The 25,551-nt window shown below is 40.1% G+C and overlaps 1 protein-coding gene and 1 pseudogene across 7 annotated transcripts in view; both read right to left on the bottom strand.

Annotated features, from left to right (window-relative positions):
• The window catches only part of APP (amyloid beta precursor protein), a 295,844-nt gene that overhangs the window by 36,212 nt on the left and 234,081 nt on the right, over positions 1 to 25,551 (bottom strand). The window lies entirely within an intron of this gene.
• On the bottom strand, positions 12,776 to 12,872 carry LOC128568249 (uncharacterized; annotated as a pseudogene).

Below are 25,551 nucleotides of genomic sequence, written 5' to 3'. Positions count from 1 at the left end.
CAGGTAGAGATTAAAATGCCACCTTTACTTCTGACGAAGGCCACATGCTTTCTTTGGGGAGTGAGTCGGACACAGGACAGGTCTTCTCTAAAACCTGAGTGGTTTTAGCTCCAACTTTTAGCTCCAACTTTTGCCTTCAGCTGTGCAAGGCAAGCAAGGGAGACCAGAGCTCAGCTATACACACCCAGGGCTCTGCTGACAGCTTGTAGGTTGTGGTACAACTCTGCAGCAGTCTCCGTGAGTGGTGCCCCTATAGCACCTGGTCCTGTCTGACTATCGCCCTCTCCTGAGCTTGTGAGAGAAGTCTGACCTGGGTAGCAGAGAACCTGGGGTGGACCAAAGCAAATGAATGAACTGAGAACCAGCACCCCTCCCAGCAGCTAGCAACAACTCTGCTGTGCTGCCAAGAAAGCACATTCTAATTGATTCACGTTGATTAGTGCTGAAATGATGGAATTTTATACTTAGAAGGATGTAAAGAATTGGTTAGCAAGTCTGTTGAGCTCGTGGTAGAAAGGAAAAAAATTTCAACGTTCATATATAGTTAATTTCATTCAAAGAGCCTGAAAGACTTATGCGGATAATTATAAGGGGAGCAGGCAAGTGTACAAGATTAGCAAAAATATATACATAGTATCACAACCGGAGGAGGGGCTCCTGTTCCCAAAGAGGGCACATCATCCTTGTATACATAATAGCTCATCTGAAACATTTATTTATGCAGATTTTTTAGAAAGTACACAAACCCTCTGTGCACTTCTGCAGAGTAGCCTATTTATGTTTTAACACAAAACTTGCTTTCCAGCGAACCATTCTAGATAGAGCAATGGTCTTTCCTCTTCTGGATTTGGTTATTTACATGGTCTTTTAACAATGCAGGGAAACCAAGCCTCGTGATGGAAAGTGATGACATTTGGGGCTGGGAATGAACACAAAGTGTTGTCTTCAGGAAAGCGTTCACAATGCTTAGGCCTATGAGAAGCTGAAGGGACTCTAAGAATAGCAATCTGCATCAAGGAAAATCAAACCACCGTATCGTTAACTAGTGAGGCCACTCACTCACGCCTGCAGGCACTGGTTCATCCGCTGGTCCAGCAATTCTACCATCTCCCAGGCGAGTGTCAGAAATAAACCATGGCCATTTCTTTTCACTCTAAGGGCTCACAGTTCAGAGAAAAAGATGGACATAAAAATAATTCCCATACAAGTGCTTTTGCAGGGATATGAACAGAGTAAGAAAGAAATGAGCTTGCGTTTGGGGGCTGGGAATAGTGATATGACGGTGGGGCCCAAGGGAAGAGACCACGGTCATAGCAGATTCAAGGGCCTGTGACAAAGCTCAGAGGACCAGCTGCCCAAGAGCTGTGACCCCTCTTGCCGTTTGTGTACAAATGAAGTGAAAAGGGGAGCAGCTTAGAGACAGCCAGAGCTTTGGGTTTGTAGGACAACTGAGAGCAGAGAAACATACTGACCCGCACCATAAGTATATAAATTCCCAAGGTATGGGAATTCTATAGTCGAGTGACTGGTGCTTCATTAACAGGTAAATTTTAAATAAAAGAAGGGGAAAGAGCATAGCAGGTAAGCCTGCACTGAAAGCAGTGAGGCCAGAAATGTGCTTCAGGAAGCAGCAGAAGCACCACCCAGGCTGTTCCAGGGGTGGCGGTCGGGGGAAGGCTGAGACTAGGATGGGCAGAGCTGCCATCGGCTGGTGGGGAAAAACCTAATTCTTGTCCATGGGAGATACCGGGCCAGAGAGCTCCTGCCTGTGCTGTCAGAGGGAGCCCCAGGGAAGCATGAGAATGGAAATGGGAGTTTTCCTGACCCTAGCAGGTGTTTGGAAATAATTTCCACATTAGATTCCCCAAAAGGGATTTATCTTACATTGAATTCTGCCAGACACTGAAATGTTCCACCCACAATGAAATGCCACACTCTTGCTGAAAATTCCTTACAATGTCTAACTGCAGTGCTTAACGTGATAAAATCAAGTTGGCAGTTATTGTTAAGTACAGAGAGCAAGGTATTCCTTATCCAAATAAAAAGTGATGGTTTTTCAAAAAAAATCAAATCATGTGAATATTAGCATTTATAATAAAAAGCAACTTCACAACTTGATTTTTTTTTTTTTTGTCTGCAAAGAACAAAAGAGAAAGTTGTGTAGGGGATGAAAACTAAGGTAGACCCAATCTTTTTGCTTATTTGGTTTTAGATACACCCTCCGTGTGGAAAATAATGAAGTGAAGGTGAGATCAGTGAGGCCAGCTCTGCTTTAATAACCCAGAGAACCCACGTCCTGGTGCTGGCAGGTATGTCCCAATCAATGAGATGGAAAATTACTCGGCTGGCCAATCCCTCCCCGAGAATGGATCTTCCTTCTGCTGCCTGGGCTACTGCTTCCCAGGGATGCAGACTTTACGGCCCTCATATGGGAGATCTCACTCCAGTGCCTCCAAGCTGCTTCTAATCTCCATACTCCCCAGTCTCAGCACAAGGCTTCATCCATGCTCCTGCTTAAATATACTTAAAATTATTCTAGTAACTTCTTTGCTTTCGAAAGGTTACTTTAAAAATGGTATTTTCATCCCAGCACAGTTAGCCTTTCCTCACCTTCAACCTGTTCTGAAGAAAGTTTCAACTTGAAATTAAAAAAAAAAAAAAAAGAAAAAGAAAAAACAATCATCTGAAATTACGGCACACTAAAATCTCTGACATTAGTCTCAGGAATTTCTTTCCTTCTTATACAAGCAGATGTATAATAAAAATGTAACTTTTCTCTAAATATAGAATATTAAAGCACGGTCATCTTCAATAATGTACAATTAATGCACCTCCAAATTCAGAGCCTTTACTATACTGCTTCAACATCCTTTTCTAAAATTTTATTTTTTTGATATATAGTAGATGTACGTATTTTCAGGTTCAGGTGCGAATTTAATACATTCATATAACTTGCAAAGATAAAATCAGTATAACTGAGATATCTGTTACTTAAATATTTGTCTTCTTTATCCTAGAAACATTGAAATTATTAGCTTCTAGCTACTCTGAAATATACCATAGATTACTATAAACTATTGTTAACCCTACTGATCTATGAAACACTAGGTCTTATTTCTTCTATCACACTCTGTATTTGTACCCATTAAAGTGTGATGTGAGCAATACTTATTTAAATACACTCTAAGCTTCAACAACAAATTAAAAAATGATTCACATTACAGTGCATTTATACGTGTCTTTTCATCTTCCAAGTGTGGTAAACATTAATTAACCCTGGCTAATTAAAACAGCCATGGTTTACAAATTTACTCATTAATCAGCCACAAGCAAATGCAAAGCATTTAAAGCCTTTGAAATTTGGTGCCAATTAAATATGTTAATTAATTTTTTTAATGAAGGGGTCACAAATTTAAGTCTTGCAGTTCTTAGATTTAAATTTGATAGGCCTTGAGAAAGAATCTGGGACAATATTTCAGATTTTAAAAGTCAAGGGTAAGAAAAAAAAGAAAACTGTCTCTTATGGGTTGAACTGTCCCCCCAAAGATATGTTGAAGTCCTAACCCCAGACACCTGAAAATATGAAGTACTTTGTAAATAAGGCCTTTGCCAATGTAATCCAGTTAAGATGAGGTCACACTGGGGTAGGGTGAGCCCTTTATCCAACAGGAGTAGGACACATTCTTAGAGAAGACACAGAAATGGAGACATGGGGAGGAAACTGTGTGAAGACAGAGGCACATCTATAAACCAGGATAGCTGAGGATAGGCTGCAGCACCCCAAACAAATGAAAGGCATGGAATAGAATCGCCCCGGGAGCGTGCAGAGGCACTGTGGCCTTGCTGGCAGACAATTAGCCTCCAAAATGGTGAGAGAATGTATTTCTGTTGGCCTAGGCTACGCGGTTTGTGGTGATCATTTCCAGCAGTTCTCAGAAGCTGACATACTGCCCATGGAAATGAACATTAACTGTTTGCTGATAAGACTAGCATTTCTGGCTATAATAAAATCACTAGAGTGAAAGGTGGTTTCATGGCGAGTCCTTTCGACAAGGCTTGGATTAGGCAGATCAAGGAGAAGAATAAGGAGCTCTGTGATCTAACAGCCTGACTCCCTCCATGCAGAAATGTTCTCCCTGCAAATGCTGGGCAGCATTTCAGCCCCATGCCTGTCTTCCCAGGCCCCTCCAAAGGGAACACACACGTTTCCCTTTCTTAACTGGTAATGACCACATGCCTCATCCTGACAAAACCATAGGCATTTTGGATGCCAGGTCAATCTATAAACTCACCAAGGAAGTGGAAAGACCTCAGTTTCAAATACCTTGTAAACACAGAAGTTATGTCATTTCCTCTCTAAGATGCCAGAAGCTGAGCTGTTCCCTGGCAGCAAAATGAGTGGCAAATGCCTGGCAGGTTTCAGAGTTTGCAAACCCCACAGTGATGAAAGCATCACCATCCCTAATGCCAAGATTAGTCTGCTGTTCTACCTATGTACAGCAGCTAAATTTAGTGAACTCAGGACAGCTGGAGTAATCTATAAAATGTAGCACATCTATTTCAATTTAGGTTTAAGAAATTGGATTTTACAACAACAAAATTCTCCAGTAGCCTAAAAGTTTTGTATTTTATTCTTATATAAATCTGGGTGACTGAAATGGAATATTGTATGGAGCGAGTGTTTAGTAACAATACCTAGGTTATGAATGACCCTTTGGCACAAGAATGAAAAAACATGGGTGATGATACTTAGTCATGGGTTTGTCAGGCTACACTTTGTTGTACTATTTAGTGTGTTCTTTCACCATAACACTGTGATTGCCTGGCTTTAGTCAGTAAAAGGTAAAAGAATGTGGTCACAGTACTTAAAAAAAAAATTAAAAAAATCTCCAAATGGCTGTATACCAAATATATGCTCTATGTATGGAGTGGGGCTTAACTGCGAAGTTCATAAAGGCAGAGCAAAGGTGGCTGGCTACAGCACATCCTGCTTTTAAAGCCTTAGGGTGCAGCTGCAAGAAAAACATCTGCATCTCCTGTGACTTGTTTAAGGATAAAGAAGTGATGTGTGCTAGACAGTGGTTAAGGAATGATAGATCCTTGGATCTATCCAACAACACGAATTAGTTAACTGTTATAGACTGACTTGACTAGCCCCAAATTCTTATGTTGAAGCCCTAACCCTCAATGTATCTAAAGATGGAGTTTTTAAGAAGATATAAGGTTAAGTGAGGTCATAAAGGTGAAGCCCTAATCCAACAGGACAGGTATCCTTATAAGAAGAGACAACAGACCTCTCTTTCTCTGAGAAAGTCCATGTGAAGACATAGTGAGTATATGCCCATTTGTAATTCAAGGAGAGAGGTGTCTCCAGAAGACACTTGGACCTGCTGGCACCTTGACCTTGCACTTCCAGACTCAGAACTGGAGAAAATCCATTTCTATTGTTCAAATGATTCAGGCTGTGGTATTTCTGGTATTTGGTTGTGGCAGGCTAGGAGACAAATGCACCCAGATAAAAGAAAGGGCAAAGGGCAGAACACCTTTTTCTAGGGCATTATCATTATGTTTTCTGTCTTCTTCTTGTCCTCCCCTCCAAAAGGGGGCACTTATGCACTTTTGGTAGGATTGCAAACTAGTACAGCCTTTTTGGAAAGAAGTATGGAGAATCCTTAAAGAGTTAAAAGTAGACCTTTGATTAGATCCTGCAATCCCATTACTAGGTATCTACTTGGTAGAAAAAAAATCATTTTATCACAAGGACATCTGCATTTAAATGTTTATAGCAGCTCGATTCACAATTACAAAGATGTGGAAACAACCCAGGTGCCCATCAGCCCATAGATGGATTAATAAATTGTGGTTTAAGTACACCATGGAGTACTATTCAGACACAAACCAAGATGAGACTTTACATCTTTTGTATTTACCTGGATGGGCTTAAAGAACATTCTCCTTAGTTAAGTGTCTCAAGAATGGAAAAACAAGCACTCCATGGAATCAATACTGATTTGAAACTAGTAGATGAACAACTACAGGTCCACACAAGAGAAAAACAAAATTAAATTCAAGTAGAGGGGAGGGGAGAGGGAGGAAGGGAGGCTTGGGAAGTTCAGATTACCTAATCAACACAAACAATGTAGTCCAAGCATATGTAGCTTTCTTATATTAATCTGTAATTTTAAAAAAGTGTGAGAGCTAACAATGAGAAGAACCATGTATATTACCAATGGTTCACCAGGGATGTGCAAAGAATTTCCTGTACTGTCCCTTTCTTTCTTTTTTTTTCTTTTAATTAAATCATATCTGTGTACATTGATATGATCATGGGGCATCATACACTAGCTTCATAGACTGTTTGACATACTTTCATCCCACTGGTTAACATAGCCTTCCTGGTATTATCTCAGTCACTGTGCCAAGACATTTATATTCCACATTTACCAAGTTTCGCATATACCCCTGTAAGATCCTATTCATAATTGCTAAGTCATGGAAAAAGCCCAAGTGCCCATCGATCCACGAATGGATTAATAAATTGTGGTATATGTACATCATGGAATATTATGCAGCCTTGAAGAAAGATGGAGACTTTACCTCTTTCATGTTTACATGGCTGGAGCTGTCCCTTTCATAGAAATGACAAGGAAGTGATCTGTTTCAGATGTGACCTATTTTAGGGCTTATGAGCTTGCTTGACCTTAGGGATTTCTCTTTTTCTCTGTTTCTTATGACCCTATAGCAAAGAAGGGTGCCCGTGCTTTCCTCCGCATCTGTGTCAGAACAGGTTAAGGGAAAAATACCAATATCACATGCGGGGCATTTTCAATTATGTGAATTATGTGGTCTATTCATTCTGGGAGGAACAAAAGAGGAGATGGTAGATGATTTTTAACACAAGTCACTAAAGGAGATACTTAAGCAAAGGCGTTTAATGTGCTTTTCTGTATAACCCACAAAATGCATGCATTGTCGTGTAATAGTAAGTTGTCTCTCAGGATTGGCACCTGGAGTGGGTGCTCTGCACATTTTTTCTTTATAGTGTTTTCTTTTTGTTTTTTGCTTTTTTCTTTTTTTGTCAATTCTCTAAAAAGACCCAGACTCCTTGAGCTGAGATTAGGCACTCTGACAGTCTTCCAAGATGAAACTTTTACCGTCTGTCATTTACAGTGCTGACAACTCCAGGAATACCTTGGAATGAAAAGAGCTGAAAGGAATAATTTCTTTGAGAAAAATGCCAGTATCTATGATAAAAATGGAAGATTCTAAACAGGGAAGTAAAGGTTCTGTAAGTAGAGTAGTAGGTTTACAGTTTTTGACAGAGCAAGTCAAATGGGAAAGGGGAAAAAAGTGTGAAAGGTGGCATTTTGGGACTGAAGCTTGCCCTGGGCTTGTACTTATTTCTTCCTTTTAGATACAGTTAATCAAAGTTCATAAGCAGTTCATGCCAATCCCTTTCCATGGTAAGAAGCCTTAGCTTGAATAAATAAAACACAACCATCAAGGCTGTCACATCTAAACAAAACGTTTCCGCATTTGAACTTCTTTAGATTAATACGGCTTCATAGTAACATTTTATACAATGACAACTTTGTAAATGAAGACTGCTAGAAATTCACATGCAACTTAGCAGGATACGGTAACTTTCAGCGACAATAACTGCCATTCTTTTATGTTTAAGACAGATATAAAAACAATCTAAGTTTCTAATAATTCTTACACTTTCATTGTTGCCTATAAATGTAAGTTTTAATACTTTTGAATGTTTCAGAATCACCTGACGAGATCAGAAAAACAAAGATCTCTGTAGGTCTGAGGTGGGGCCGACATGCCTCCGTTGGCCCCGGAGTCCACATTAAGAAACAATGACTTCCAGGATAATGATTTGAGTCTTTCACATCCAAGAATATACAGCGAACAAACAATGACCTCAACAAAGACCAGATACTCTTCTGTGTCCACTAGCCGATGGCACAAAAGTACAGAAATCATGTAGGGTCATAAAGCTCAAACTTGGCTACTAACCTTCCCCACAGAGGGTTCTGAGGCCCCCATGCCCAGGTTTAACAAGGCCTTCTACGTCAGCGATCATCCAGAGTCAGACTTCCGCGGGGGTCCCCAATCTGTTATAATGTGCTGATTTTTCTTTAAAGAGAAAGCAGTGGATCTTTTCACACCCCAGGTATTTAAAACCTGCTTTGATTTCTGAAGGGCTTTTTGGCAAGACATGAGGAACTGCTTGGGCCCTGACAATTTTTAGCACATTCACAGTTTTTTATTTTGATCAAGCCACTTAAACACCTAGGATCCTAAAATCTGAAAGCTGAGAGGGCTTAATTCCATTTTTATGTTCCCCTAAAGAGCTACTGGCAGCAGGCTGGGGGCTTGTGTCCATAATGATGTGGGAAGAAAGCCAGCTCTTCATCGCATATCAAAGAGCTCTAGAAAGCAAAACCTCTCTTACATTTGCATTCAATATAGATGGCGTGATAATTAGGACATATCCCCTTAATGACTGTGGTTTGGTAATCTGCAGATAGTCTCCCCTTAATGTTTTGTCCTATACCTGAAAGAGCTACTTCATACTTGAAGTATAAGAAGGCTTCTCCTTCAAGATGGAAAGAAGGCACTCAAGTGTCGAAGCACTGGTTTTCTGCTGAAAGGAAGGTAAGAGAAAGGAACCAGAGACTTGGCCTACGGACGCTAAGTATGTTCCGGCAGGGCATAACTACTGGGTTACAAGGATCCCTCCCCAGCCACCAGCTATTGCTCCTTTACTAAAAGCAGCTTATTTTTAAGCTCATGATAACTAACATTGCTAATTGCATTTTAGAAATTGTTTGGGTTGATTCTTAGCAGAATACTGAGGGGCCAGTCTTGTTACTGTTAATATTGTCAAAACACGTAAATTTGGTTACCTTGCTTCAAGGGTTTCCAATATTAAAAAAAAAAAAAATTGCTGGAGAATTTCTGAAACTTGCTTTCGCTCACATCAATTTCCCTAATAAACAGGAGGGGAGCTCTGCAATAGTGCATCTCCTTCCTTTTTATCAGAATTATATGAAAATTGAGAGCTCCGGGCGGCGCCTGTGGCTCAGTGAGCAGGGCGCCGGCCCCATATACCGAGGGTGGTGGGTTCAAGCCCAGCCCCGGCCAAACTGCAACAAAAAAATAGCCGGGCGTTGTGGCGGGCTCCTGTAGTCCCAGCTACTCAGGAGGCTGAGACTATAGATAATTGCCTAAGCCTAGGAGTTGGAGGTTGCTGTGAGCTGTGTGACGCCACGGCACTCTACCAAGGGCCATAAAGTGAAACTCTGTCTCTACAAAAAAAAAAAAAAAAGAAAATTGAGAGCTCCAAGGCTAGAGTATAAAATGTTGGAAGAAGTAAACAGAGACTAATACTTTCATTAATCATTTATGTTGATGGCTCAACCATTCCTACCTAAGTTCCTTGAAATTCAGTCTTTCTAGCCGACACTGTATTTTATACAATCTTCAGGATTATAATAGTAATCCTTAAAATTATTGTTCTAATCTATAATCTAATTATAATATAATAATATTATATATTCTTATAATCTAAGGAATGTCTAACCCTCAAGGGAGGGAGGGCGAGAGAGAGGAAAAAAGCTAAAGGGGAGTTGAGAAGGGTAAACTGAGTCTGTTGTTCACCATAGCCCCTTCTTTATAGTTGTTTTAAAGGTGATAACCCTTCTTAAAGAAATAAAGGCCAGGCCTTGTGTCTCGTGCTTGTATTCCTAGCATTTTGGGAGGTTGAGGTGGGAGGAAGGCTTGTGGGTAGGAGTTTGAGACCAGCCTGAGCAAGAAAGAGACCCTATCTCTACCACTAAAAAAAAAAAAGAAAAGAAAGAAAAATTAGCCGGGGTTGTGGCATGAACCTGTAGCCTCAGCTACACTGGAGGCTGAGTCCAGGAATCTGAGTTTGCAGTAAGGAACTGAGTTATGTCAGTCAAAACAAGTTTTAGGGATTCTTCAGCAATTTTTCTTTTTAAATACTGAGAATGCTTGGAACGAACTATCCAAATTCAAGTGTTTTGAGGATGCTAACGGTATCCTGCTGCACTCTAGGTCAGGCCTCAGAGCAAGACTCTCTCTCTCCCTGTACAAACATACAGTATTAAGGGATACTAAGTGATGAGCATAAGCGCCCCTGTCCACAGTGTGCTGGTGTGAATCTATGAGTATGGTGCTAATTCAGAAAAGACTACGTATGGTAATGTAAAATGTTTCATTCATTCAAATGCTCACCAATAGTTTATGAAACTTCCTTTCCATCTATCCTTATCATGGCAGGATATGACATATTTTTTAAAACTACCAATTTGATAATTAAAAAAGTTATGCTTTGATGCACATAATTTAATCAATAGAAGTCATTCATCTTTTTATCCATGACCACGCACCATATAAGGTATACATGTACATTTTACCCCTGTGAATGGGAGCTGTTGTATTCTATGAATTAATCAAATCCATCCATTCATCTAGGTCCTCACCTTTCACATTAGGCAAACAGCTTGTATCACATAAATTCAGAAGATACTATTATAGTTAAATCTAATCGGCTTACTGGGGTGCTAGAGTGCATCCCCATCTACTTATTAACCTTTTTGTTAAGTTGATTATATTCTCTAAATTAGTAATCCTCAAAGTTTAGCTGTGTCAGAGCCACCTGACAGCTTGTGAAAACACAGACCACTGTGTTCCACCCCAGCTCTGCTGATTTAGGATGGGGCCAGATATGCATTTCTAACAAGTTTCTGAAAGCACCAGATACTGCTGGTCAAGGACCACACTTTGAGAACAACTGCTCTGAAATATTCCTTTATATAGGTATTTGGAATATATACCTTATAACATAAGAATTTGCTTCAAGACATTAATGCACATGAGATTTGATATATACTCTCAAAAAGCTTATAATTAGCAAGTGACATGTACATACCAAAGCAACACTAGACACTTGTATCCCGTGAACTACAGGAACAGAGGACAGATAGTTTCTGTTCAAGGATTTAAAGGGGAAGGTAACATTAAGAATCGAACAGAATCTCAATAGGCCAAGGTTGGGAAGGGGGATTACAGCTATATAGAAACAAACAAAAAAAAATGCACTCAGCATTGTGGACATGACATTAGATTGCCTGGGAAGTCCAATTCATGAGGAGAATAAAGGGAAAGGCTCTTTGCTTTGTCTGTCCTGGGTTATTTTGAGGACCAAGTGAAACTTATGGGAAAAAAGAAAAAGCTAAGTCTGTGATCAAGAAGAAAACACAGTAACAATATAAAGTCAGAAAAAATATGCACACAATCTTCCAGTTTGGGGGACGACCACATGATGTGTGTGATTTAGCAGCCGGCAGCAACACATAACCAACATGCCATCTGCTAACGGGAGCTCCAGTCATTAACGTTCACAGAGCTAAACCCTGCACTGTCTGATCCCTGCAAAGGTCCCTTCAGACCTGCCTGAAGAGCACAACCTCATGATCTCAGAGGAACGTCTGCTTGTCCTGCATCAAAGAATCTAACTGCAGTAATCACGTGAGAAAGTGTGTTTGCTGGCCTGTCTCCCTTATTGGCACATGCTTTCTAAGAGAATAAAGAATACCAGTATAACACAGAGGTCCCACAAAATGCATGACGTAGCTGATATTTATTTCCTCTTAAATGCCTTAGCACTGACTTACATATTCAAGGATTTGAGTCTTTGGGCTTGGGAAACACCTTATTACTGAGCCACAAATGCTAAAATGGAGACACTTCTTCCATCTATGACATTTTCAATGAAAAGATGCTGATGCTGAAAAAATAGCTCCACAAACTCACCTTTGTTTAACTTGGTAACAATAGTAAGCAAATACCACTGGATAGCGAGACACCACAGTAGATAAAGATCCGGGATTTAGTCTTACTGTACGTCTGACCTTGATCATATAACATAGTTCCTTAGTTCTGTTGAGCCTATAAAACGATATGACTGAACCAGCTGAAAACTAGCTTCCTTACTTCACTGGTAATCTTCAGTGAATGCTGGCAGGAATAAGAATGGCTGCCAAACAAGCTTAGCTAATGCTATGAGACAGGGCCAGCAACTTCAGGCCTAGAGAGCGCAGCATCTCAACTCTGTTTATCCAGTGTCTCCCCAGAGAATTCTACACTATTCTAAGTAACGTGAGTAAGAAGATTGTGCTCATCCCTGTGGCATGTCTGGCACCAAGCATAGAATGTGGAACATGGTAGACACTTAATAAATACTTACTGAAGACCTTGCATCCCTGATTAATTATTAAATCCCCTTGTTATTCACAATGGCAAATGATAAATAAATATATATACACACATATACTTTTTACTGAGGTAAAGTACAGCGTGCCATAAAGTTCGTGTGCAATTTAAATAGTTTTAACAAACTTTTTGGCCATCCTATACATATGAAACAAGTTACAAGTATTTAGATTGCACATGAACTTTATGGGCATCATATATATATATTTTCTATGCTATTCTCAGTTATGTTATATATATGTAACATAATACTATCTTAACTATTTTAAGAGTAAAGTTCAGTGGCCTCAAGCACCATCACCACATCCATCCTCTCAAATGAACTTTTGTATCTTCCCAAACCAAAACTCTGTACCCATCAAACATGAACTCTACATTCTCTCCTTCCCTCGGCCACTGGCACCCAGAGTTCTACTTTCAGTCTCTATGAATTTACTATTCCAGTTACATCCTGGTAAGTGGAATCAAAGGTACAGAACATCTAATGAATCCGCATGTCATTCTTGCACAGGGGACATGGTAATCTTATCATTCCAATTTCAGTGTCTATGCTGCCGAAGCAAGTTCCATACAAAAATACATATATACATGTGTGTGAGTGTGGATTATAATTTTAATACCGTTTCTTCCTTTCTTAAAATGTGTATACATTATGTGGCACCCTCTGTATATCTGAAACCCTCTAGGACTCTCACACAATTTAAGAGCGATGACTCAGCACAAAGTTGTATACCTAGTGACCTCAGGGTCAAAGATAAACATAGTTTTCTTTTTATTTGACAAAAGTTATTTGATATTAGAAAACTATAACTAATCAAAAATAATCAGTACTAACAAAGTTTCATATAGAAAAAATTTAGGTAACTGTTCACCAGCATCACTGCAAACTTGTAAATAGCAAGCAACCTGTTACTTGATTTTCTTCATTAGGAAAGAAAAAAAGATTTACTGTAATGAAGAAAGGCCACATGATGAATGACTAATGCTTTGAAGCACAGCTAGATAACAGGACACTTTTCTTATCACATACGTCACATCACAAAGAACATGTGTAGCAACTTCGTGCTCTATTAAATAGACTATCATTTGAGACGAAATCTATTTTAATTATTTCAGGGCTCAGTAGTCATCAATAAAATAAAGGTAAGTTTTTTGAAAAAGGGCAATTAATTTAAAATTTCAAACAGTAATTTGTCTCCCAACCCCTCCCCCACAGTACTTCTTAAAATGTGAGACGTGGTTGGCTTCTAGAGTTTCCTAAATAAAGAGCATGCAATGCCAATAAGAATCACCATATTAATGCGACAGGCTCTCATTTCCACTCCCAGCTTTCTGCTGCTTATGCCCCAGGAAGTTCCTTCATAACTTGGCAGAACTTCAAAAGGAACTTGCTGTAGCCTTGCGCATCATTTCACTATTACAGCCTCTGAAAGAGAAGATGTGAGTGGTCTGCCAAGGCCAGGCTGGCTCCGGCTGCTGCCTGGGAGGCACGAAACCCACAGCTGCACCTCTTCCCTTCCCTAAGATGAGCAGCTCCATCAAGTTCAAGGCCATAAAGGATGCTGAAGACATACATCCACACCCAATATCTGCTTTCATGGGTAGACTCACCTAAATGCTGCCCAAACTAAAAGCAAAGATACAGAGACAGGTACAAGACAATATAGTAGCTGCCGAGTGCTGTTTCGAAGAAATGAGTCTTAATTCTTGATTTGATAAGCACATGTAAATGAATAATAATTACAAAAGGATGAACACATTACTCTCAATACTAACATGAAAACAATATATAAACTACTACACACCCATACGAAAGAAAAACGTAAGTATAGTCGAGGGAAGGGAGGTAATACGAAGGAGAGGAGAGGTGGGGGGGTGATGGATGGATCTCACCTAATATGCACAATGTAATCGTGTTCAGCCCATCGCCTGGGTGAATGGCTCAACTACAACTTGAACGTTACCTTAGAAATGAAAACGGTGTAACCTAAACATTTGTACCCTCATATTCATCTGAAATAAAAAAATAAAATTATCAGGCAAGCATTTAACTAAAGAACTTAGACACAAAAAAGTTAAAACTCATTAGGTGATTTTAAATCTACTGTCTGAAGTCAATGAATCTGTCTACAGGAGTTAAAATTAAATTTAACACCTGGCCTTGGCCCTCTGACCACCTGTTTCATGCTCCGAGTTTAAAATACTGTTGATGAATAGTGTTTTGATGCCTACCAGGTCAATATTCCTGTGGACAAGTCTCATAATTTGGGAGAGGTTAATATACTGATCTGCTCTTCTTCATGAGATATTATATTTCACCTCCTATGACTAAACACATATATGTTTATTCTATATGCGACAGGGAAACTGTTAAAAGAATAATGGAACTTAGAGAATATACTGCAAAATGTGTTTCTGAGTGGAACAGCAAGAGGCAAATTAACATTCCTTCCAAGCCTAGTCTCACGTGCAAACAAATTCATCTCATTCCTAGTCAGTGTTTATGGAAACATATTTGAAAATTAATCACAATTTGGATTCATCTCCATATTCAGGGTGGCAAACATAACTAAGTTTTGTCTTTTTTTTTTTAAATGAACCCTGAAGGTAGCTACTTGTGAAAAACAGAATAACCGCCCTTGTTCCAGCCTAAAATCATTGGTTGTTCCCTAGACTCTGCAAAAAACCAGGACACGTCTGTGTTCATGTTCCATGCCAGGAAGCAGTCTACAGCCACAACTGTGGTCTGACTTCACTCCCCAATCATTTTTAGTTGGGGTTTCTTTTTAGATTTTGTTTCAAATAACAGGGCCAGAGGGGATGGAGACAAGATGGCTGACTGAAGCCAGCTTTTCTACAGAGGCTCCATACCAGAAGGAGAGTTAAAGGACAGAAATTTAGCAAGTAACCTGGTGGATTAGAGCTGCACCAAGAGAGAAGGTTGAAGAACGCACATCAACCCCACTGAGGAGATCTGCAACCCCAAGGATACAAACAAAAAGTACAAAATCCATCACCAAGCGGACGGGAGTCCCCTCCCCCATGAGAATGGCTCAGAGTGCCCCACAAACAATTGAGCAGAGTTCAAAGGTCCTCCCACTACACTCCACGGGAGAGACTCTGTAAAAACTGGACCTACCTCCGCTATAGGGTGCCACGACGTTCTCCTGCCAGGCATAAAACTGTATAAAACTGTATATATTCTCTACATGCAACTCTGAGCTCCCAGCACTCCCCTTTACTCTCACTCTGAGGTCTGGAGGCCTGTCCCTCAGAGGTCCAGATTCTTGGGTGATTTCTTGAGGGGTGTGGACAGGGCCTAAACTGCAGCTGGTCAGTGCTGACTCTGGGGCATGGGAGTGAGGAGAGGACAGTTGGCTGAGAGGGAACCACACCAGAGCGGCAGTGCCCCGAGGTGCAGAGCAGCAGCCATCTTTTACCAACAATAGGGCTCACTCCTGGGAATTCTGAAGCCACACCCCCTGTCTCCCTCGGCAACGAGAGGAGGCTGGGCATCTACTCAGGTGGCAACCACCACGAAACAGATCTGGGACTGCAAGGCAGGCCCTGTGAGTAAAGGGTTTGCCTGAGGCGGTACCGGCCTGGGTGGAGCGCGGGGACTAGAAACACACGCGCAGAGCCGGGAAGTATCCAGGGCAGGGCTGACCAAGAGGACCACTTTACTGAGCCTAAGTTGCACCCAGCCCTCAGGGGATCGTCAGCCTATAGACAAAGGAAGACAGGAGGCTAGAACTGACAGGAAACTGAATACAATCGTGCAGGAGCAAAGACAGGAGGCACAGGCTCTGGGAACTCAAAACAGCTTCTCTACTGCAGGGACAGAAAAAAATTCCCGCAAAGTTGTTCTGTTCCGTTCTGTCAGTAACAACAATCAGGGGCGGGGTTGGAACTGAGTGAACACCCCCCAGCCTCCATCAAGCACCCGAGGTTGTCAGGCCTGACCTCTTCCTGCTAGATAGAGGCAGAGCGCAGTGGCCTGGCTGAGAAGAAATAGATTTCCTTGTGATTCAGGCAGGTGCAAACCCCTGGAGTATCTATTCACCACAGGCAACTGGGTCAAAGCCCTGTGGGACTATCAGTGACTGGGTGTGACAGAGGTGCAAGGTGGGGAAGGAGGCATCAACCTTCCCAGACTGATCTATTTGCTGGGTGGGTTCTCCTGACTCCACAGAACACTGGAGCAAGCCATATCAGAGTAGTCACCAGACCACTGTGATGCAGTTGCCAGAGACCGTTTAAACTCTCCCACCTGAGACAGGTGCTGATTGAGACAATTGATTTGGACCTTTGAACTGAGCCAATCGCCTGAGGACTATTAAGGTGGTGCCCTGGGTGTGTGGTTGTAGGAAGGTTTGATTTTCCTTTTCTAATTGTTGCCTCTGGGGGACGGGGTGACTTAATTGCTGGTATTTCACCACAGCTGAGACTTCAACCCAGAGTATCACTAGGGTCAAACAGAGACCAGCTGAAAACAAGACAGAACCACTTAGCCCCACCACAAAAAAAGGTCCCCAGTTTCTCAAGCCATAGCACTGTACGGGTCCTTGACAAAGCTCCAGGGGAAAAATCTAACGGTGTAAAACAATCATGGGGCAGAATCAGCGGAAAAACTCTGGTAATATGAATAACCAGAATAGATCAACACCCCCCTCCCCAGGAAAGATAAGGCAGATGTAACTGAAGATCTCATTCATAAACAACTAGCCGAGATGTCAGAAATCGAATCCAGAATTTGGATTGCAAACAAGATTAACAGAATGTAGGAAAATTTGGAATTAGAAATTCGAGGAGCAATTCCAAAGTCAGAATTAGGAATTCGAGGAGAAATTCAAAAGTTGTCTCAAGAATTTAACGAATTTAAAGACAAAACCACCAAAGATTTTGATGCACTGAAGCAAGAATTTGCAGCCCTCAAAGATCTGAAAAATACAGTAGAATCCCTCAGTAACAGAGTGGAGCAAGCAGAAGAAAGAATTTCTGACATTGAAGACAAAGCCTTTGAACGCTCCCAAACTTTCAAAGAGGAAGAGAAATGGAGAGCAAAAACAGATCATTCTCTCAGAGAGCTCTGGGATAATTCGAAGAAGGCTAATATCCGCCTCATTGGAATCCCTGAAAGTGATGAAGTGGCCTCACAAGGCACAGAGGCTCTTCTCCATGAAATTATGAATGAGAATTTTCCAGACATGCCAAGAGATACTGAAATTCAAATAGCAGACAGTTTCAGAACCCCAGCACTCAATAACAATAAGACATCCTCCAGGCATATCATAATTAACCTCACTAAAGTTAATATGAAGGAGAAAATTCTGAAAGCAGCCAGATGTAAGAAATCCATTACCTACAAAGCGAAAGACTGCAGATCTCTTTGCTGAAACTTTTCAAGCCAGAAGAGGGCGGTCATTGACTTTTAATCTCCTAAAGCAAAATAACGTTCAACCCAGATCCTGTACCCAGCTAAACTGAGTTTCATTTATGATGGAGAAATTAAATACTTTAATGACATTCACGTGTTGAAGAAATTTGCCATAACCAAACCAGCTCTTCAGGATATTTTCACACCTATCCTCCAGAATGACCAGCCCAATCCTCTACCACAAAAGTAAACTCACTCAGAAACTTTTGATTAAACTCCAACTTCCACAGTGGCGAATGAATTAAAAATGTCCACAGGGCTTGGAAAAACTCGATATCCAAAATTTTACCAGACTTATCAATATTCTCCATTAATGTGAATGGCTTAAACTGTCCTCTAAAGAGGCACAGTTTAGCTGACTGGATACAAAAACTCAGGCCAGATATTTGCTGCATAGAAGAATCACATCTTACCTTAAAAGATAAATATAGACTCAGGGTGAAAGAATGGTCATCCATATTTCAGGCAAATGGCAATCAGAAAAAAGCAGGTGTTGCAATTCTATTTTCAGATACAATAGGCTTTAAACCAACAAAAGGAAGGAAGGATAAGAATGCTCACTTCATATTTGTTAAGGGTAATACTCAATATGATGAGTTTTCAATTATTAATATCTATGCACCCAACCGGAATGCACCTCAATTTATAAGAGAAACTCTAACAGACATGAGCAACTTGATTTCCTCCAGCTCCATAATAGTTGGAGATTTCAACACTCCTTTGGCAGTGTTGGATAGATCCTCCAATAAGAAGCTGAGCAAAGACATTCTAGATTTAAACCTAACCATCCAACATTTCGGTTTAGCAGACATCTACAGAACATTTCATCCCAACAAAACTGAATACACATACTTCTCATCAGCCCACGAAACATACTCCAAAATCGACCACATCTTAGGTCACAAGTCTAACCTCAGTAAATTGAAAGGAATAGAAATTATTCCTTGCATCTTCTCGGACCACCATGGAATAAAAGTTGAGCTCAGTAACAACAGGAATCTGCATACTCATACAAAAACATGGAAGTTAAATAACCTTATGCTGAATGATAGCTAGGTCAGAGATGAAATTACGAAGGAAATTGCCAAATTTTTGGAACAAAACGACAATGAAGACACGAATTATCAGAACCTCCAGGATACTGCAAAGGCAGTCCTAAGAGGGAAATTTATAGCACTGCAAGCCTTCCTCAAAGAATGGAAAGCGAGGAAGTTAACAAGTTAATGGGACATCTCAAGCAACTGGAAAAGGAAGAACATTCCAACCCCAAACTCAGTAGAATAAAAGAAATAACCAAAATTAGAGGAGAATTATACAACAGATCAGTAAACCAAAAAGTTGGTTTTTTGAAAAGGTCAATAAAATAGATAAACCTTTGGCTAACCTAACCAGGAAAAAAAGAGTAAAATCTCTAATCTCATCAATCAGAAATGACAAAGACAAAATAACAGTTTCCTCAGAAATTTAAAAGTCCTTAATGAATATTAAAAGAAACTTTATCCTCAGAAATATAGAAATCTGAAGGACAATGACCAATACTTGGAAGCATGTCACCTTCCAGGACTTAGCCATAATCAAGCGGAAATGTTGAACAGGCTCATATCAAGTTCTGAAATAGCATCAACCATACAAAATCTCCCTAAAAAGAAAAGCCCGGGATCAGATGGCTTCACGTCACAATTCTACCAAACCTTTAAAGAGGAATTAGTACCTATATTACTCAACCTGTTCCAAAATGTAGAAAAAGAAGGAAGACTACCCAACACGTTCTATGAAGCAAACATCACCCTGATCCCCAAACCAGGGAAAGACCCAACAAGAAAAGAAAATTATAGACCAATATCACTAATGAATATAGATGCAAAAATATTCAACAAGATCCTTACAAACAGAATCCAACAACACATCAAACAGATTATACATCATGACTAAGTCGGTTTTATCCCAGGGTCTCAAGCCTGGTTCAATATACGTAAATCTATAAGTATAATTCAGCGCATAAACAAATTAAAAAATGAAGACCATATGATTCTCTCAATTGATGCAGAAAAAGCTTTTGATAATATCCAGCATCCCTTCATGATCAGAACAATTAAGAAAATTGGTATAGAAGGGATATTTCTTAAAGTAATGAGGCCATCTACAGCAAACTCACAGCCAATATTGTATTGAATGGAGTTTAACTGAAATCATTTCCACTCAGATCAGGAACCATACAAGGCTGCCCATTGTCTCCACTGCTCTTTAACATTGTAATGGAAGTTTTAGCTACCACAATTAGGGAAGAAAAGGCGATCAAGGGTATTCATATAGGATCAGAAGAGATCAAACTTTCGCTCCTTGCAGATGTTATGATTGTATATCTGGAAAACACCAGGGATTCTACTACAAAACTCTTAGAAGTGATCAAGGAATACATCAGCGTCTCAGGTTACAAAATCAACATTCATAAATTGGTAGCCTTTATATATACCAACAATAGTCAAGCTGAAAAAACAGTTAAGGACTCTATTCCATTCACAGTAGTTCCATAGAAGATGAAATATTTGGGAGTTTAGCTAACAAAATAAGTGAAAGATCTCTATAAAGAGAACTATGAAACTCTAAGAAAAGAAATAGCTGAAGATGTTAACAAATGGAAAAACATTCCATGCTCATGGCTGGGAAGAATCAACATTGTTAAAATGTCCATACTACCCAAAGCAATATACAATTTTAATGTAATCCCTATTAAACCTCCACTGTCATACTTTACAGATCTTGAAAAAATAATACTTCGTTTTATATGGAATCAGAAAAAACCTCGAATAGCCAGGACATTACTCAGAAATAAAAATGAAGCAGGAGGAATCACGCTACCAGACCTCAGACTATACTATAAATTGATGGTGATCAAAACAGCATGGTACTGGCACAAAAACAGAGAAGTAGATGTCTGGAACAGAATAGAGAACCAAGAGATGAACCCAGCTACTTACTGTTATGTGATCTTTGACAAGCCAATTAAAAACATTCAGTGGGGTAAAGATTCAGTGGGGTAAATGGTGCTGGGTGAACTGGCTGGCAACCTGTAGAAGACTGAAATTAGACCCACACCTTTCACCATTAACTAAGATAGACTCTCACTGGATTAAAGATTTAAACTTAAGACATGAAACTATAAAAATATTTATTTGGACTGAACAAAATGTTCCAATGCAGTGAGCTACTGCAGTGGCATGAAGATAACCCTGTGGATATGTTTCATTCATGTAATGACTGCCAGCGTCCATTTAGAGCACAATAAACAAGATCAATACACTGCACTGAATTATACGTGTTAATGTCAACAATTTGTCAGAGTGGTCGAGTTAGTACCTTTTTATTATTTTTTTTTCTAAGATACCCTTTTTGGCATTCATTCTTCCTGGAAAGTGTATCTTTTTAAAAGTAGCTAAAAGGATTGGCTTTAGAAGATTATTTGTTTGCCAAAAAGGTAAACTGTAAAAATTATTCAGGAGAACTGATTTATTATTTTAAAGATTCTTATCAATCACTTCTGTAGATCATCCAGAGGAAATAAACACTGTCTTTTTAGATTCCATAATTAATTCCTAAGCAAGAAAAAGCTTACATACTATCCCAGGCAAGAAAAGTGTAGAGAACTAAATGTACAGCAGGCACTTTACTGGCCACTGTGGGCGAGTTCAACACTAATGACCCGGATTCACCTAAGCCTGTTGGTAAACAGACCAGTTGGGGACTGAGGTACAAACTGCCCTGGCACTGGGACATCAATATCTTGCCCTTTGGATCCCTTTCATCATGGCAGTGCAAGTGTCAGAAAACTGGCATGTTATCATAATAGCATATTGTACTTTTCCGTCTTGAAATTTAAAAAACGTTTCATGTGTAGGTTCATTCATTTGACAATGCATTTTCACTTATAAATAAGTGGTTCTATTTTGGAAGAGTAATTGCCTTGCTCAAAGTGGGTAGAAGATATATATTTAGACATAAGCACCTAAACACAGTTTATGCCTGTTATAACCTATTCGGTGATGCTAGGGAAAATAGGACCAAGAGGCTCTGAGACGATTATAAAAACAAGGGGGCAATATATCTTTGGTTATTTATGATATGCATAAATGATCTTATTTCCAAATAATTAAGTCAGCTATAAAATCTACGTACATTTAAAAGTTGTTTCTTATGAAAAAAATAATAAGAGCAGAGTAAGTTGACAGCTCTCATTTTACTTACTTATTTATTTGCAGTTTTTCTTTCCTTTTTTTTTTGGCCAGGGCTGGGTTTGAACCTGCCACCTCTGGCATATGGGGCCTGCGCCCTACTCCTTTGAGCCACAGGCAACGCCCAGCTCTTATTTTATTACCTTCTTTTATGATTTTGTTTCCTCCTTTGTGCTCTTCTTTTGACTACCAACTATGCATAAAGACACTTGAAATTCTCAATGGTCTATTTTGTTGGACTGGGAAGTGTTGTAAACATTCTATTTTAAAACTAGTCTACTTTGGACTTATTAAACCCCCAAATCAGTAGGTTTATTAAAAAGAGAGAATGGAAACATTGTGTTTGAAATAAGCATGCTGCATTTTCCCTGAAGAGTGGAAAATTTTATCAAGAGGTCCCAGTAAAATTATAATACAAAATAAAATTGTAATAAAAAATAAGCATTCTTTCATTATTGTGAGTATCTTGATCCTCTGCCACATCTTTCAATCCTTCCTCAATTCACTGTGGGTTTATTCAGCCTGAGATCTTTCCTACATCTGGTTTATAATAATTCATGTTTTTATTAATTTTGAATGTGAGAGGAAAAAAAAGCAGGGTATGAAACAATTAGGCCTTCCTTCCCCCTTCCTTCCTCTTGCCTCTCATAAATTGGTCATTATAAGCATTCTGTGCAACAGCCATCTGTGAGTTGAGAGCCAGAATATTTTCAATTTTGAGGTAGCTGCAAAATGAAGCACTTTGATAAATAACCTCAGAGCCGATAGGAAGAGCAGAATAGAATCCTTTTTGCATTAGATGTAAGGAAAATTACAAAGGGCAAAAACCTCCAATCATTTTAAAATAATGATCTGACAAAGCAAAGGGTGAAGGGACGAATAGATTCTGCCTTTTTGAAGGGTTAAAAGATGAGTAAAGCAGAATATGGACATTGACGAGACGCTATTTCTATTAAAATAAAGTTTCTGCCATTTGATGAACAAAAAAATAAAGTCCTAAATAGCTATTTAAGATACACGAGGGGACTTGTTTTTGACTCTGCAAACAATGCCTTAACTCTTCTTTCTAATAAAGCTTCGTATTTTGCATGTAAACAACTTATTAAAAAAAAAGAACATTAAGTAATGAGTGACTATGCCCAGGATCTTGCACAGAATAATTCAAACTGAACTGAAAAAAATATCATAAAATAATAAAAGGTGAGCCCTTTATAAAACAACTAATCAGGCACTTTTGAAAATTTGTATGTATTGGTGAAGCGAATAGTCTCAGACTACAGGTGACAGAGTCAAATAGAACATAATTAAATCAAGTGTCAAGGTGTGTGAACTGGGCAGATTACCAAATAGTAGAGGGTCATGAAATAATAGAGGACCATGTTGTAAAATTTTATTAAGAACAGAGGCTTTGATACTTTTGTAAGCTACATCCATTTGGTTGGCTTGACCAGTTACAGTTTTAGAGAATGCTGTGGTCTAGGAAGGAAATTTGTTTTGCAAAACACTTGTGTTAGGTACCAAGGAAGAAGCTTAGTGCGGTGGGTCTTTAGCGTTATGGAGGAGCCCACCTGATTCGTCTAAGTTGAGGAGCATCTGCCTTGCATCCTAGGGACTTGCTTCTACCTTATCTCTGTAATTCCCAACACCCACAAGGCACCAGGCTCCCTGACGGATTCTGAGGAGGGATTCTAACCAAGACGTGTCTGGAAGAGCTCCCAGGATGAAGTGCTGGTAGAGATATAAACAAATAATGCAAGTTGGAGTGTGTTGTTAGAAGTGCATACTCAGTGCTTTAGACACTGAGGTTAAGTAGAGGACATTCTACCCAAGAGAGGAGGACAGGTGGCCCAGGCGTCATGGATTGTAGACTTTTGGAGGATGGTGGCTTCAATCCCACTTTTGTCCCTTTGCTATCTGGGCTGGGCAAGTTAGTGATCTCTCTTAAGTTTTAGTTTCTCTATTGTAAATTGGGAATGCTACCACTGAACTCCCTGGAGTCACTACTAGCTCATAAGTTGCATTTGTATGAAATACAAGAAAGTGCTGCTTCCAGGGGACACACCCAAAGGCAGAGGGCATGGCTCTGTGTATGGGATGGAGAACAAATATCAGTCCCCACTCTTACCCTAAACCACCTGCCACATTTATATTTGGCGATCTGTGCCTCAAGGGTAAACTTCCAAAAAGAACTCTTGACATTATCATGAACACGCACTCATTATCTGGCTACACGGCTGTCACTGAAATGCCAGCTCCTCTCTTACGTTCTCTATGCAAGTCAGTAAGGGTGTACGGGACAATGGACATTCCAGTTGCATCTGGAAGGATGCAACTTTTTAGCAAGGAAGAACCCCATGCAGCTGTTATTTGTATTTTGGCAGAGAAGTGGAATAGACCTGAGGAGAAGGGATTTGTGTGGGAGGGTGCACTATGGGAGGAGAGGGTCCTACTCCCAGGGTAGGAGCTGGGAGTCCAGTGCAGCTGAGGAGAGGACAGGATCTGAGCTGAGGCGCAGACATGCAGCAGGGAGTCCTTGTGGACACAGGAGGCAGAATACATAGAACATGAGATCGGGGAGAAATCACGAGTGAGGGAGAGGAAGGCGCCACCAATAAGTTTAGACCAGTGGTTTTCAACCTTCCTAATTGCCGTATTGTTACAAATGGAACAAAGGAGTCGGGACCCACAGGTTGAGAACCACTGGTTTAGACCAACCAAGAAAACCTGTACTAGGGTAAAAATAAGTAAATGTCCCAAGGGACATGAAGGATTCTCTCTTATATATGGTGTTTGGAGGTTCGGTGGCATGTGGGATATTCTACTGGCCTGGAATATAGCACTGGGACTCAGCGCTGTTGCCAGACCTATGGATTGGGGTTCACTGGAGTTAGTAGGAAAGTGGCCTAAACAGAGGGGATGCCTCAGGGAAGCACAATGGATGAAAACAGGGTCAGGGTCAGGGTCACGACCAGAACTCACTGGCACAATGAGGCCTCATCTTCAGGCACAGTTTGCCGTTCTCACAAAGCAGATGCCGATTTCCACCTTCACACGGCATTCCTTCTTTCTAGCAGGGTTCCCTTCTTCCTTGTTTTTACCTCTCATAGAGAATTCTAGTTTGGAGCATAATTCATGGAAGCAGATACACGTATATCACTACAGACACTGACAGTCCCTCAGACTGGTAAAAAGTCTTCCTCCCCAAAGCACCTGTTACTGTTACTTATAATAATTAAAACTACTGTATCTCTCTGCAGATGTATGACTAGATTAAATATATCTCAACTGCCTGCATTTATAAGCATACACTATATATAAAAGGCATGCATTTGTAGACACTTTCTTTCTTCCTTTTTTTTTTTGAGACAGAGTCTCATTGTGTCACCCTCAGTGGAGTACCACAACATCATAGCTCACAGAAACCTCAAACTCTTGGGCTCCAGTAATTCTCTTGCCTCAGACTCCCAAGTAACTGGGACTGAGGCACCCACCACAATGCCTGGCTAATGTTTTAGAGACAGAGTCTTGCTCTTGCTCAGGCTGGTCTCGAACTCCTGAGCTCAGGCAATCCACCCG

This window comes from Nycticebus coucang, chromosome 16, assembly GCF_027406575.1.
Source record: "Nycticebus coucang isolate mNycCou1 chromosome 16, mNycCou1.pri, whole genome shotgun sequence".
Taxonomy (NCBI): Eukaryota; Metazoa; Chordata; class Mammalia; order Primates; family Lorisidae; genus Nycticebus; species Nycticebus coucang.
This window is presented reverse-complemented; position numbering and strand designations above follow the sequence as displayed.